This window comes from Theropithecus gelada, chromosome 1 (genome assembly GCF_003255815.1).
Source record: "Theropithecus gelada isolate Dixy chromosome 1, Tgel_1.0, whole genome shotgun sequence".
NCBI lineage: Eukaryota > Metazoa > Chordata > Mammalia > Primates > Cercopithecidae > Theropithecus > Theropithecus gelada.
The window spans coordinates 30,617,061-30,630,021 of NC_037668.1; the positions used below are offsets into that span (position 1 = coordinate 30,617,061).

The 12,961-nt window shown below is 54.0% G+C and overlaps 1 protein-coding gene across 3 annotated transcripts in view; it reads right to left on the minus strand.

Moving 5' to 3' along the window:
• NADK (NAD kinase) overlaps positions 1-7,860 on the minus strand; it is a 32,429-nt gene extending 24,569 nt beyond the window's left edge. The window contains exon 1 of one of the 3 annotated variants that reach the window (XM_025397945.1): positions 6,484-6,601. The gene's annotated coding sequence lies outside the window, so the exon portion shown is untranslated. Of the gene's footprint in view, positions 1-6,011; positions 6,186-6,483; positions 6,602-7,625 lie in introns of those variants that run through there. The other 2 variants (XM_025397931.1, XM_025397941.1) reach the window with 2 other exon arrangements.
• Between the last annotated feature and the right edge of the window lie 5,101 nt (positions 7,861-12,961).

Consider the following 12,961-nt stretch of genomic DNA (forward strand, 5'->3'; position numbering starts at 1 on the left):
AAAAAAAAAAAAAAAAAAAAATTAAAATACAGCTGGGTGTGGTGGCTCATGCCTGTAATCCCAGCACTTTGGGAGGCCGAGGCAGGAGGATCGCTTGAGTTCTGGAGTTCAAGACCAGTTCTGGGTCTTGCTAGTGGTGGTGGTTATATAATTAATTTATGAGGTAACACTGCATAGAGCCACACACATATACACACATGTAAAACTGGGGAAACCTGAATAAGGTCTACAGTTCAGTTAGCAGTATTTCAATTCCCTGGTTTTAATATTGTACTATGGAGGTGTATGGAGGTGTAAGATGTTAACACAAGGGCCAGCATGGTGGCTCAGGCCTGTAATCCCAGCACTTTGGGAGGCTGAGGCAGGATGATCACCTGAGGTTGTGAGTTTGAGACCAGCCTGACCAACATGCAGAAACCCATCTCTACTAAAAATACAAAAAATTAGCCTGGGTTGGTGGCGGGCCCCCGTAATCCCAGCTACTTGGGAGGCTGAGGCAGGAGAATCACTTGAACTTGGGAGGTGGAGGTTGCGGCGAGCCGAGATCAGATCATGCCATTGCACTCCAGCCTGGGCAACAAGAACCAAACTCCGTCTCAAAAAAAAAAAAAAAAAAAAAAAAAAGATGTTAACAGAGAGGGAGCTGGTGAAGGGCACAAGTGTCTCTCTGTATTATTTTTACAACTTCCCATGAACTAGTCTATGATTATTTCTTTTTCTTTTTTTCCCCCAGACGAAATCTCGTCCCCCAGGTTGGAGTGCAGTGGCGCGATCTCAGCTCACTGGCAACCTCCGCCTCCAGGGTTCAAGCACTTCTCATGCCTCAGCCTCCCGTGTAGCTGGGATTTTAGGCGTCTGCCACCACAGCTGGCTAATTTTTGTATTTTAAGTAGAGATGGGGTTTCACCACATTGGCCGGACTGGTCTCGAACTCCCGACCTCAGGTGATTCGCCCACCTCGGCCTCCCAAAGTGCTGGGATTACAGGCGTGAGCCACTGCACCAAGCAGATTACTTCAAAATAAACAGTTAATAAAGGTCAGGCACAGTGGTTCACATCTGTAATCCCAGCACTTTCAGAGGCCGAAGCAGGGGAATCACTTGCAGTCAGGAGTTGGAGACCAGCCTGGGCAACACAGCAAGATGTTTTGTTTAATATACAAAAATATTAGGCCGGGCGCGGTGGCTCAAGCCTGTAATCCCAGCACTTTGGGAGGCCGAGATGGGCGGATCACGAGGTCAGGAGATCGAGACCATCCTGGCTAACTCGGTGAAACCCCGTCTCTATTAAGAAATACAAAAAACTAGCCGGGCGAGGTGGCGGGCGCCTGTAGTCCCAGCTACTCGGGAGGCTGAGGCAGGAGAATGGCGTGAACCCGGGAGGCGGACCTTGCAGTGAGCTGAGATCCGGCCACTGCACTCCAGCCTGGGCGACAGAGCGAGACTCCGTCTCAAAAAAAAAAAAAAAAAAAAAAATATATATACAAAAATATTAATAAAAAATAAACCATTCAAAATTACAAAATGTTAAAAAAAAACATGTATTCTTATTACTGCTACATTACCTAGAAGCTCTACTTTGTGTGTGTTTGTGTGTGTGTGTGTGTGTGAGAGAGAGACAGAGAGAGAGAGAGAGAGAGACTGAGAGACTGAGACTGAGAGGCAGGGTCTTGGAGTGTAGTGGTGCAATTACAGCTTACTGCAGCCTCAATCTCCCAGGCTCAAGGGATCCTCCCATGTAGCTAAGACCACAGGCATGTGCCACTACGTCTGGCTAATTTTTAAAATTTTTGTAGAGACAGGGTCTTGTTACATCGAACGGGCTGATCTTGAACTCCTGGGCTCTGGTGACCCTCCTGCACTGACCTCCCAAAGCATTGGGATTACAGGCATAAGCCACTGCACCCAGCCGAGAAGCTCTGTTCATATTTATTCGCGAAGATCAATTTGATGACTAAGCAGTAAGATAATTTATAAAATAATATTAAAACCAACTTTAAACAATTATCTTAAACAATACGCACATATATATACACACACACACACATATTTAATAGGCATCTCCAATACCATAACCAGTGTTTTTTTTTTTTTTTTTTGAGATGGAGCTTCACTGATGTTGTCCAGGCTGGAGTGCAGTGGTGTGATCTCGGCTCACCGCAAACTCTGCCTCCCAGGTTCTCCTGCCTCAGCCTCCCGAGTAGCTGGGACTACAGGCGTGTGCCACCACTCCCAGCTAATTTTGTATTTTTTAGTGGAGACCTGCCTCTTAATTCTTCAACATGGAGGGGTTTCTCCATGTTGGTCAGGCTGGTCTCAAACTCCCGACCTCAGATGATCCACCTGCCTTGGCCTCCCAAAGTGCTGGGATTATAGGCGTGAGCCACTGGGCCCAACCACCAGTGTATTTTTTGACAACAGCGAATCAGGACTGACATTTAATTCGTTTGTTTGAGATGTTAATTGTTTTAAAAGGACACATGATGCTAGCTGTACCAAAATGCATTCAAATTCCTCATAGCATGAATCTAATTTTAAAAAACCTTTGTAGGGCGGGCACGGTGGCTCACGACTGTGATCCCAGGACTTTGGGAGGCCGAGGAGGGCAGATCATGAGGTCAGGAGTTCAACAACAGCCTGGCCAAGATGGTGAAACCCCGTCTCTACTAAAAATACAAAAAAATTAGCTGGGCGCGGTGGCAGGCACCTATAATCCCAGCTACTCAGGAGGCTGAGTCAGGAGAATCGCTTGAACTCAGGTGGCAGAGGATGCAGTGAGCCGAGATCATGCCACTGCCCTCCAGCCTGGGTGACAGAGTGAGACCCCACCTCAGAAAAAAAAAAAAAAAAAAAAAAAAAAAAAAAAACCTCTGTATTAGGAAGTTTTATTAGAAAACAGTACTAGAGCACAATAAGAAAATATTCATAACAAACTTATACAAAGCGGCAAGGAAAACATTAAGATGCCAACAAATAAATGTGCAAAGAACATGAACAAAAGTCACACACACACAAATACAAACATAATATGCATGAGTTCGTTCCCATGTAAGAACTCAATCAATATTTGTTGAAACACTAAATGAAAAAGGAAAATTTATTTAGTAACAGAAATGCGGAAACAACCTCAGTTAACCCTGAGTTGTAAAAAACTTACTGCCCACTAAATTACCCATCTCATCTCCCCCCAGTAAATAATGCCCAGTGCTGGCACGCACACTGGCAGTATATAAATTGAGAAAGACTTTCTGGAAAATGCTACAGCCATGTGACCACAGGACTTGACCCTGTGACCTCATTAAACCTAAGCAGATTACAGGTCTGAAGGGGGCTTTCTTTAGATGTGGCTCCACCCACTTAGGAGATGAAGAAAACAGGGGTCTGTGCAGTTCGGAATGGTGAGGCCAGGCACCACCCCACCTCTCCAGTCGCACAAAGTTTGCGTGGCATCCTCACATCCCAACTGGCTCTATTTCGCCTTTTCTCTGAACACTTCTCACCATCTGTCTGAAGAACACACATTTTATTCACTTCCCCATTCCCATGCCTGAACCTTTCCAACTGTGGGCCAGGAAAGACTGCAAATGATAAGCCACCAGCACAGAGAGTAGAAATGAAATCCTGGGGTTACGAGCTAAAGCATTACTGACATCCGCTTCTCCAGAACGGTTGAAGCCGGGCGGTGACTGTCAACAGGTATATATGGACTAGAAAGTGGAGCTGCTGGAGAAGGCCCTGCACCTTCCTGCCAGGACACGGCCTCCCCGCAGGTGCTGGGCTTGTGTGCTCAACGATCCCTCTTGCTGTTATCCTAACACACCTGCAGACTGGAGGTAATCCAGATGCAGGGCCGTCAACTGCCACAAACATCCACCTGCCTCTTAATTCTCCAAGTGAGACCTACATTTCCTCAAGTGGGAAGCTCAATACAATGAACTATTGTTTTCTGTTTTCATCACAAGCGCCACTTTCCCCCTATTTGCTCACCGCCTCCACTCCACAAGAACTGCTCTTGACTTGGCCAACTTTCTGGGACACCCTCACTATAAGCATTTATGAATCAAACAGGATTTTGTGCTAGCCTGGAAATCTAACTGCTTACAGCAGTTGTTTCAGGAAGAAAATGCCGGTTTGGAACCAAACAGCAGGCTGCCAACTGACTCAAGCAACATAAACCCATCTCTGAATTCAAAGAAAACAAACCAAAAGACTGGTCAAAGTGAGGCCGGGCATAGTGGCTCGCACCTGTAATCCTGGCACTTTGGGAGGCCGAGGTGGGCCGATCATGAGGTCAGGAATTCCAGACCAGCCTGGCCAACACAGTGAAACCCTGTCTCTACTAAAAATACAAAAATCAGCTGGGCATGGTGTGGGTGCCTATAATCCCAGCTACTTGGGAGGCTGAGGCAGCAGAATCGCTTGAACCCAGGAGGTGGAGGCTGCAGTGAGCCAAGACTGTGCCACTGCACTCCAGCCTGGGTGACAGAGCTAGACTCCGTCTGAAAAAAAAAACAAAACACAAAACTACTGGTCAAAGTGGCTCACCTCTGTAAGATCAGCACTTTGGGAAGTGGAGGCAGAAGGATATCTTGAGGCCAGGAGTTTGAGACCAGCCTGGACAACACAGTGAGACTCTATCTCTACAAAAATTGTATAAATCAGCTAGGTGTGGTGGCCTGTAATCCCAGCTACTCAGGAGGCTGAGGTGGGAGGATCAATTGAGCCCAGGAATTTGAGGTTACAGTGAGCTATAATCATGCCACTATAAACACGCCTGGGGGACACAGTGAGGCCCTGTTTCTAACACACACACACATATACACACAGAAACACCTCGAGGGGACACCTCCAAATGATGAAGCTATTTTGTTGGGTACTGCGGTGGCACCTGTGATTCTTCAAGTAGCTTCGAACCAGCGTGCTAACGCCATGAAGTGGCTGCAAAAGTCCCCGTGAAGCCATTGCTGAGAACAAACAGGCCATACACAGAAGTTCCAAGCGGGCAAGAAATTTCCAGAGGCTTGGGAGGACAATGTTCCAGGGAATTTCAGTACTTGAAGGGAATTCTCTAACAAGATGTTAAAGTAACTTACTTCTTAGACCAGATGACATAAGAAGGGGAAAAATAAAACTTATTAAGGCAAACATGTCAGTTTCAGGCCAGCTAAGGCGGTCAGAGAGACGTGGAACACCGGAAGAGTTTTGAAATGTATTCCCATCAAGAGCCAAGAATAATGAACTTCTGAATGTAAAACTTAGTGTGTTCCAAACAAGAAAGGAAAAATAACTTGTTACTCAGAATTGAAGCCAAAAGGAATTCCACTGCTTCGGGAGGAGGAATGGGAGGGCTGGGGTGGTCCTTGGCCTGGGAAGGAAAACTCCACCAGGCCTTGGGAGCTGGGCACGCCCTGTTCCCACAATTAAGAAAGAAAACGATGACCTAGAGCTCAAGGCCGGTGCTGACATCTGGGCCACTGGACGGCAGCCGCCTGTAGGAACATCACCATAGACTATTGGAATTTTCTGGCAAGTACTGGGCACTAAATCAAAGATGTGTTTATTTAGAGAATCCCACGCCAATACTGCTGTATAGAACCCTTTATTCCTACTTTCCCACTAGGTGTGGGCCCCTCTAAGCTTTCACGAGTCAAAGACCCCTCCTGCTTGCTGAAACCACTCACGGAAGGCGGACACCGAGGGCCTGGCCGCCCACGCAGCGGCGACCGACGAGCGCGGTCCGGGCTGGACGGCCCCACCTTCTCCGCCCGGGAGAGCCAGGCCGGACAGCGGCCTCCCTCAGACCCGTCCCCAAGGCCGAGCCTCGCCCTGGGCCGTGCTGGCGCCCCGTTCGGGACGGAGCGGCGGCCCGGCAGCGCTTCCACGGCGTCCTCCGCAGGCCAGATGGGCAGGGCCGGCCCGGTGTCTCCCCGCCCGGCCGCGCGCTCCCGGGCAGCGATGACCCCAGGCGGCGGGCGACCCCAGGCGGACGGCGGGCCGGGGCTGCTCACTCACCGTTCGCCGCTGCGGGCGCCTGCGGGGGCGTCTACATGCCGGACCGAACCCGCAGGCCCCGCCGCCCCGCCGCCGCCTGCCGTCGCTACCTGGCCCCGGGCGCCCCGGCCGCCCGTTGCCCCATGGCCGCCCGGACCCCGGCGCCGGCGCCGCCGACCAGCAACGCGCCGCGCCCGCCCAGTGCGCAGGCGCACCCTCCGCGCACGCGCCCTGCCGCGCCGCCGCTCACGTGGGCAGTCCCGCGGGTCCGCCCGGTCCCACTCGCGCCGGGATACCCCGCGCGGGCGGGAGGCGGCGGACGTGGCGGGGAAGGGGCGGGGGGCGGGCGGCGGGGAGGAGGGGCGAACCGCGGTGGAGAGCGGTGGCCCGGGAGCGGAGGCGGGCAGCGGGGACCCAGGCGGGCGTCCGCGACTCGGGCAGGAAGGGGTCGGCGCCCAGAGGAGGGCGGCCCGCGGCTCCTGTCCCCACTCACCTGCCGCGTCCGGAGGGCGCCTCCCGGTTCGCCCGCCACGTCTACGCCTAGGCTCCCCCGACCTTCTGACCCCAGCCCTTGGCCGGCGTCCCGCCCCCACTCACCGCCACCGCGGGCGGGACTTCCCGGACCACGTGGGCCGGCTCAGGGGAGCGCAGGTGCCCCGCGAGAGCCGGCCCCGCCAGCCGCTGATTCCCTAATTACCGGACTGTGACACGGTGTGGACCGAGCCGGATTTGGGGACCGAGCCGGATTTGGGGACCGAATCTTGGAGCAGCTGCGGCAGCGCTGCGCTCCCTCGGGGCTGTCCGTCGAGGCGGGGAGGGCGGCCCTGCGCCTGGGGGAATCGCGCTTGGCCTCACGCCCACCTCTAGCGGGCAGGTGCGCCTTGCACGCCCACCCCCGGCCTCGGGTCTGCGCCTGGGATCCCAAGGTTGGCAGTGGAGGGAGGCCCTGGTGGCCCGGGGTTCCTCGAGGGGTCCGGGAAGTGGTGTTTTTCGCACCCCACAGGCTGGAGGACCCGGGGAGTTGGGGGAGATGGCCGAAGCCACAGGAGCGGACTTCGTAGTGTTTGTTGGAACCGCTGGCCCCACCCAGCCCGCACTTGCTGATCTGGTGGCTGCTCATCAGCGCCTTCAGGCCTCGGATATCCCAACAATGTGCCGTGCGCCCAGTCCTCACTCAGCTCTGGAGTCACTGTCAGTAAACTGGCAATACACGACCAGCTGCTCTAACCTGCTGGCCCCCCTTTTGTTTTTCTGAGATAGGGTCTCATTCCGTCCCCCAGGCCGGAGTCCAGTGGGACCCACGGCTCACTGCAGTCTTGACCTCCCAGGTGCAAGCGATCCTCCCACCTCAGCTTCCCTAGTAGTTGGGACTACAGGTAGGTCCCGCCACACTCGGCCATTTTTTTTTTTTTTTTTTTTTTTGAGATGTGAGGTTTTGCCATTTTGCCCAGGCTGGATCTCAAACTTCACCTGCCTCGGCCTCCCAAAGTACTAGGATTATAGGCGTAAGCCACTGCACCTGGCCCAGCCATTGTTTTCTGAGGTTCAGTCCCTGTTTATATTCCTATGTGGATCACCTGACCCAGGGTCGGTGTGGACCTGAGTCCCCTGCAGCCCTTCCCCACACCCGCATACCTGCTCTCTGGTCAGGACTCCTGGGACCTGAATCCAGAGACCCGAAACACGGCCTGGCCGAGTCTTCCTGGAAAACACAGCTCTTCTGTCCAGTGAAGTACAGGGCATCAAGGGCGACTGGAAAGGGAAGCAAGGATCATGGGAACTTGGGGGATTTCTTAAGCTCTGTAACTTCTCCCCGGGTTATTTTGCAAACCCAACTGTTTTGAAGTGACCACCAGCCACACCCACAGAAGCGGCCTTGAGCTGCCCAGTTCTTTTTCTTTAGGGGGGAGAGAGGGGCGGATAAGATCATTAACATAATAATGCTTGAGCTGAGTTTTTGGATATGATCATTAGCATAATAATGCTTGATCTAGATGGCACACACACAAGCCAGGCACTGAGCCAGACCTCGGTAGAATCTTCTAGAATAGAGGCAGTCACCCGCTTCTGCAGAGGCATCCAGTGACTGTCGTGGGCCCCAGGTCACACAGCAGGCGTCCTTCGCGTGTCCCACTGTGTAGGAGCTCCAGCAGCTGCCCCGTCTGTGGCATGGAAACCCTTTGTCTACCCTGGGCCTGGGCACTGCCTGCAGGAGAGCTTCCCCATTTCAGAGATGAGAAAACAAAACCAGGGCTGTGGTTTCCTTCAGCTGACAGGTTGTGCAATTTCTCAGGGCAGGCCCCAGATATGACCCTGAAGATTCAGGGGCCAAGACCTCACACCCACACCTCACCCCAGGCCTGACCGGCAATAACTAACGCCAAAGCTGGGAAGGGCTGCTTAGGGCACCCGGAATGGTGCTAGAGGCAGTTTTGCTTGGGCTGAGATCAAAGGGAAGGGATATCCCAGCAGCAGGAACCGAAGGGTCCAAGGCTGTCATGGGGGCTAGGGCAGGAGTAGAGGGTCCCTACCAGATGGTGCTCAGGAGGAGGGTCTGCCTCCAAGCGATTCAGGGTAAGGAAAGGCCCCCTCCTGCCTGACCAGGCTCCGGGGATGGGACAGCAGTGCGTGGCATCCCCTGCCCTGACCTTCCTCAGCCCCAGAGCTGCCATTGCTCAAGGTGGCGGTGGACTCTTCACATAATTTTGCATTGCTTTTTGTATTCTTTAAGGATGGCTCCCATGTTGTTTACTTCAGAACCCCCAAAACCTGGACCCATCCTCTTCTGGGGGGCCAGCAGGGATGGAATGGGTAGAGGGAGAAGGGGGAATGGAGGCCATGAGGGGTGGAGCAGGATGGGGTGCACTGGGGTACAGGTCACTCCTGGGGAGGCTGAGGAGGGAGGGAAGTTGACTTCAGGTGGCCTGGCTCCAGCGAACCGGGTGAACGAAGTCTGCCCAGAATCCACAAGGGGAAGTGGCCGGGAGCCTGGGGAAAGGGTGGCTGGGAAGGACTGAGGCTCCCAGTGAAGGACATCAGTGTGGCAGGCTATCTGGTCATCTCATCCAGCCTCCAGCCAGCACCTGGCACAGGCCCTGCCCAGGCTGAGAGCCAGGATAGGGGCATCTGTAGGGGCCAGTGTCTGGATCTGCTCACATGATAGTCTCCTGTTTGACCTGGTTTGGGGCGAGGGGCGACCTCTCTCCCAGGATGCCAGGCACACTGAGGACTCAACAGTGGAAAGAGAAGTCCATCAGGTGTTCACCTTCTAGTGGGGCAGAAGGACTAGAAGCAGAATTGGTGGGGGGAGGCAGGGGTTGGGGTACAGTAGGGACAAGTGTTTCTCAGGCAGAGGCAGCCGCAAGACCCAGGGCCCTGAGGTGGTGAGAGCCCAGGGTGGGCGGGGATCATCAACAGTAACCACCTGGCATGACTAGGACTCTGACCTCACAAGATCCTTACCAAGCAGTGTGGTACTTTTTTTTTTTTTTTTGAGACGAAGTCTCACTCTGTAGCTCAGGCTGAAGTGCAGTGGTGTGATCTCAGCTCACTGCAAGTTCCGCCTCCTGGGTTCCAGTGATTCTCCTGCCACAGGCTCCAGAGTAGCTGGAGTTAACAGGCGCACGCCACTGAACCCAGCTCATTTTTTGTATTTTTAGTAGACAGGGTTTCACCATGTTGGCCAGGCTGCTCTTGAACTCCTGATCTCAGGTAATCCGCCCACCTCGGCCTCCCAAAGTGCTGGGATTACAGGCGTGAGCCACCGCACCCAGCCACAGCCTGGTACGTTTATTGTCCACATTTTTCATGCGGGAGCCAGAGGCACAGAGAGGCCAAGTAACTTGCTCAAGGTCACCCAGCGAGGAAAGGTGGGGGAGGGGACAGGGCGAGGCCAGAGAGTAATGGGAGGGGCAGGGGCGGTCTTTCCCGGGTGCCCTCGGTCCGAGGCCGCCTTTCTATTGGCCTCAGTCACTCAGGCTCCCAGGACCGGCTGGGGGCGGGCGGCGCGCCAGGACGCTTTAGTGTCTCCGTTTTGCGTGGGCAGAGCACGCCTCCCCCGCATCCTGCTGGAGGACCAGCCTCTGCTAGGTGCCTGACACGCAGGGGACAGAACGGAAACCTTGTCCTGCTCAAGTGTGGACGTGCATGCCACGTGCTAGAGTAAAATTGAGGTGGGGGACCTCCATCCCTGGGACATGGAGCACAGGGGCGGCACCGCGCCGTGTGGTCAAAGGAGGCCCGAGGCCCTGCAGGAACAGTCCACAACCAGAGCGAGCTGCAGTCACTCCACTGCCTGTGTCCACCTGCGACAGGTGTGCCCGCGCACACGGGGCGGAGCCAGGTGACCCGGACACGGGAAGTTTGAAAATGCAGTTCGCTCAGCCAGTGTGGAATTATCCTCCTCTTTCCACAGTGCCTTAGCCAGTGCCACCGTCCAAGTGCACGTTGTTGGCGCCCGTTTTCATCTCCTGTTTTGCTAAGAAAGTGGGGCAGTGGCCTCCATGCCTGCCAAGGGACAGGCAGGATGCCCCAGGGAGGAGTCTCCCCTCAGCTGTGGCTCTTCCAGGCCAAAGCCAAGGGGAAGGGGCACCAGAGGGTCCCAGGTCCCACATGCCAGCTCTGTCAGTCAGCTGGACGCCAGGCTAGGACACAGAAGCCAACAGGAATTCCCAAAGGGAAGCAGTGCAGTCGGGGGTGTGGCAGCCCTGCTGAGATGCTCGGCCTTTATTTATTCTGTGCAGGGACCAAGATAGGCCACTGCAGGCCGGCGCCCTGCCTCCCAGCTGCTGGAGCCCCTTCCTGCCAGGAACTGCCCGCTGGGGAAGAGCCTCAGGTACTCTCTGGCATTTAATTTTTAATTCTTTTTTTCTTTTCACGCCTCCAAGACAAGTTCAACTCTCTAGCATTTTAAATGGGGCTTCTGTAAGACAGCTGGCAGGTTTAGGGCTTGTGAAGAACTTGCATGTCTATGAAGAACTCATGTATTTCAGGGAGAAGTGGGGGATGAGGATGAAGCCAGGCAAACCCCCTCCCCGTTCAGCCTGCCAATCACACCCACTTCAGCAGCCTAAAACAGCACCAGGTCACCCCACCAGGGAGACAGTGCCATACTGTCACTTGCAGTGGTGGCAGATGGGCACCCTTGGTTGCATCAGAAACACATCAGCACCCTGCCTGGAGCAACAAAGGCGGCTGGGCCCTGCTCCGTGAATCCCAAGTGCCCTCTGGGAGCCTCTCCACCCAGGGACTGCCAGCCTAGAGGACGGGCTGCTGGGCTCTCTGGTGCCCAGCAGAGGAGGGGGCCTGCAGGTACTTTCCGTTGAGAGCCTTCTTCACTTACTAGGAAAGAGTTCAGCTGGGTGCGATGGCTCAGCCGGTAGTCCCAGCTACTTGGGAGGCTGAGGCAGGAGAATGACGTGAACCCTGGAGGCGGAGCTTGCAATGAGCTGAGATTGCGCCACTGCACTCCAGCCTGGACCACACAGTGAGACTCCACCTCAAAAAAAAGAAAAGAAAAGAAAAAAGTTCCAGTTGCTGGAGCCACGGGAATTACCAAGTTACTTTTTTTTTTTTTTTTTTTGAGATGGAGTCTTGCTCTGTTACCCGCCCAGGCTGGAGTGCAGTGGCGTGATCTCAGCTCTCTGCCAACTCCACCTTCCCGGGTTCACGCCATTCTCCTGCCTCAGCCTCTGGAGTAACTGCGACTACAGGTACCCCGCCACCACGCTTGGCTAAATTTTTGTATTTTTAGTAGAGACGGGGTTTCACCGTGTTAGCCAGGATGGTCTCCATCTCCTGACCTCATGATCCTGCCGCCTCTGCCTCCCAAAGTGCTGGGATTACAGGAGTGAGCCACCGCGCCTGGCCCAAAGTTACCTTTTTATAACCTTACCAATTATTTAAGATTTTATCTTCTTTTTTTTTTTTTCCTTTGAGATGCATTCTCCCTCTGTCACCCAGGCTGGAGCACAGTGGTGTGATCTCGGCTCACTGCAACCTCCACCTCCCAAGTTCAAGCGATTTTCCTGCGTCAGCCCCCAGAGGTAGCTGGGACTACAGGTGCACGCCACTACGCCCGGCTAATTTTTTGTATTTTCAGTAGATGGGGGTTTCACTGTTTGGTCAGGCTGGTCTCAAACTCCCGACCTCGTGATCTGCCCACCTCAATCTCCCAAAGTGCTGGGATTACAGGCATGAGCAACCACGTCCAGCTTCTTTTTTTTTTTTTTTTTAAATAAAATAGTGATGAGGTTTTGCCACATTGCCCAGGCTGGTCCTCAACTGCTGAGCTCAAGCGATCTGCCTGCCTCAGCCTCCCAAAGTGCTGTGATTACAGGCGAGAGCCACCACATACGCCTATTTAAGATTTTTTTTTTTCCAGACGTAACTTTGCTTTTGTTGCCCAGGCTGGCGTGCAATGGTGTGATCTCGGCTCACCGCAACCTCTGCCTCCTGGGTTCAAGTGATTCTCCTGCCTCAGCCTCCCAAAGAGCTGGGATTATAGGCGTGTGCCACCAAGCCCAGCTAATTTTGTATTGCCTATTTAAGATTTTAAAAAATCTGGCCAGGCGCGGTGGCTCAAGCCTGTAATCCCAGCACTTTGGGAGGCCGAGACGGGCGGATCACGAGGTCAGATCGAGACCATCCTGGCTAACACGGTGAAACCCCGTCTCTACCTAAAAATACAAAAAACTAGCCGGGCGAGGTGGCGGGCGCCTGTAGTCCCAGCTACTCGGGAGGCTGAGGCAGGAGAATGGCGTAAACTCGGGAGGCGGAGCTTGCAGTGAGCTGAGATCTGGCCACTGCACTCCAGCCTGGGCGACAGAGCAAGACTCCGTCTCAAAAAAAAAAAAAAAGATTTTAAAAAATCACCAGTTTGGAAAGCAGGGAAGTGGATGGTTCCAGAACGTAGGAGCAGCTATTTGGGACATGTGCAGCCATGGTTTTCCACTCTACCGTGGTCAGTGCTC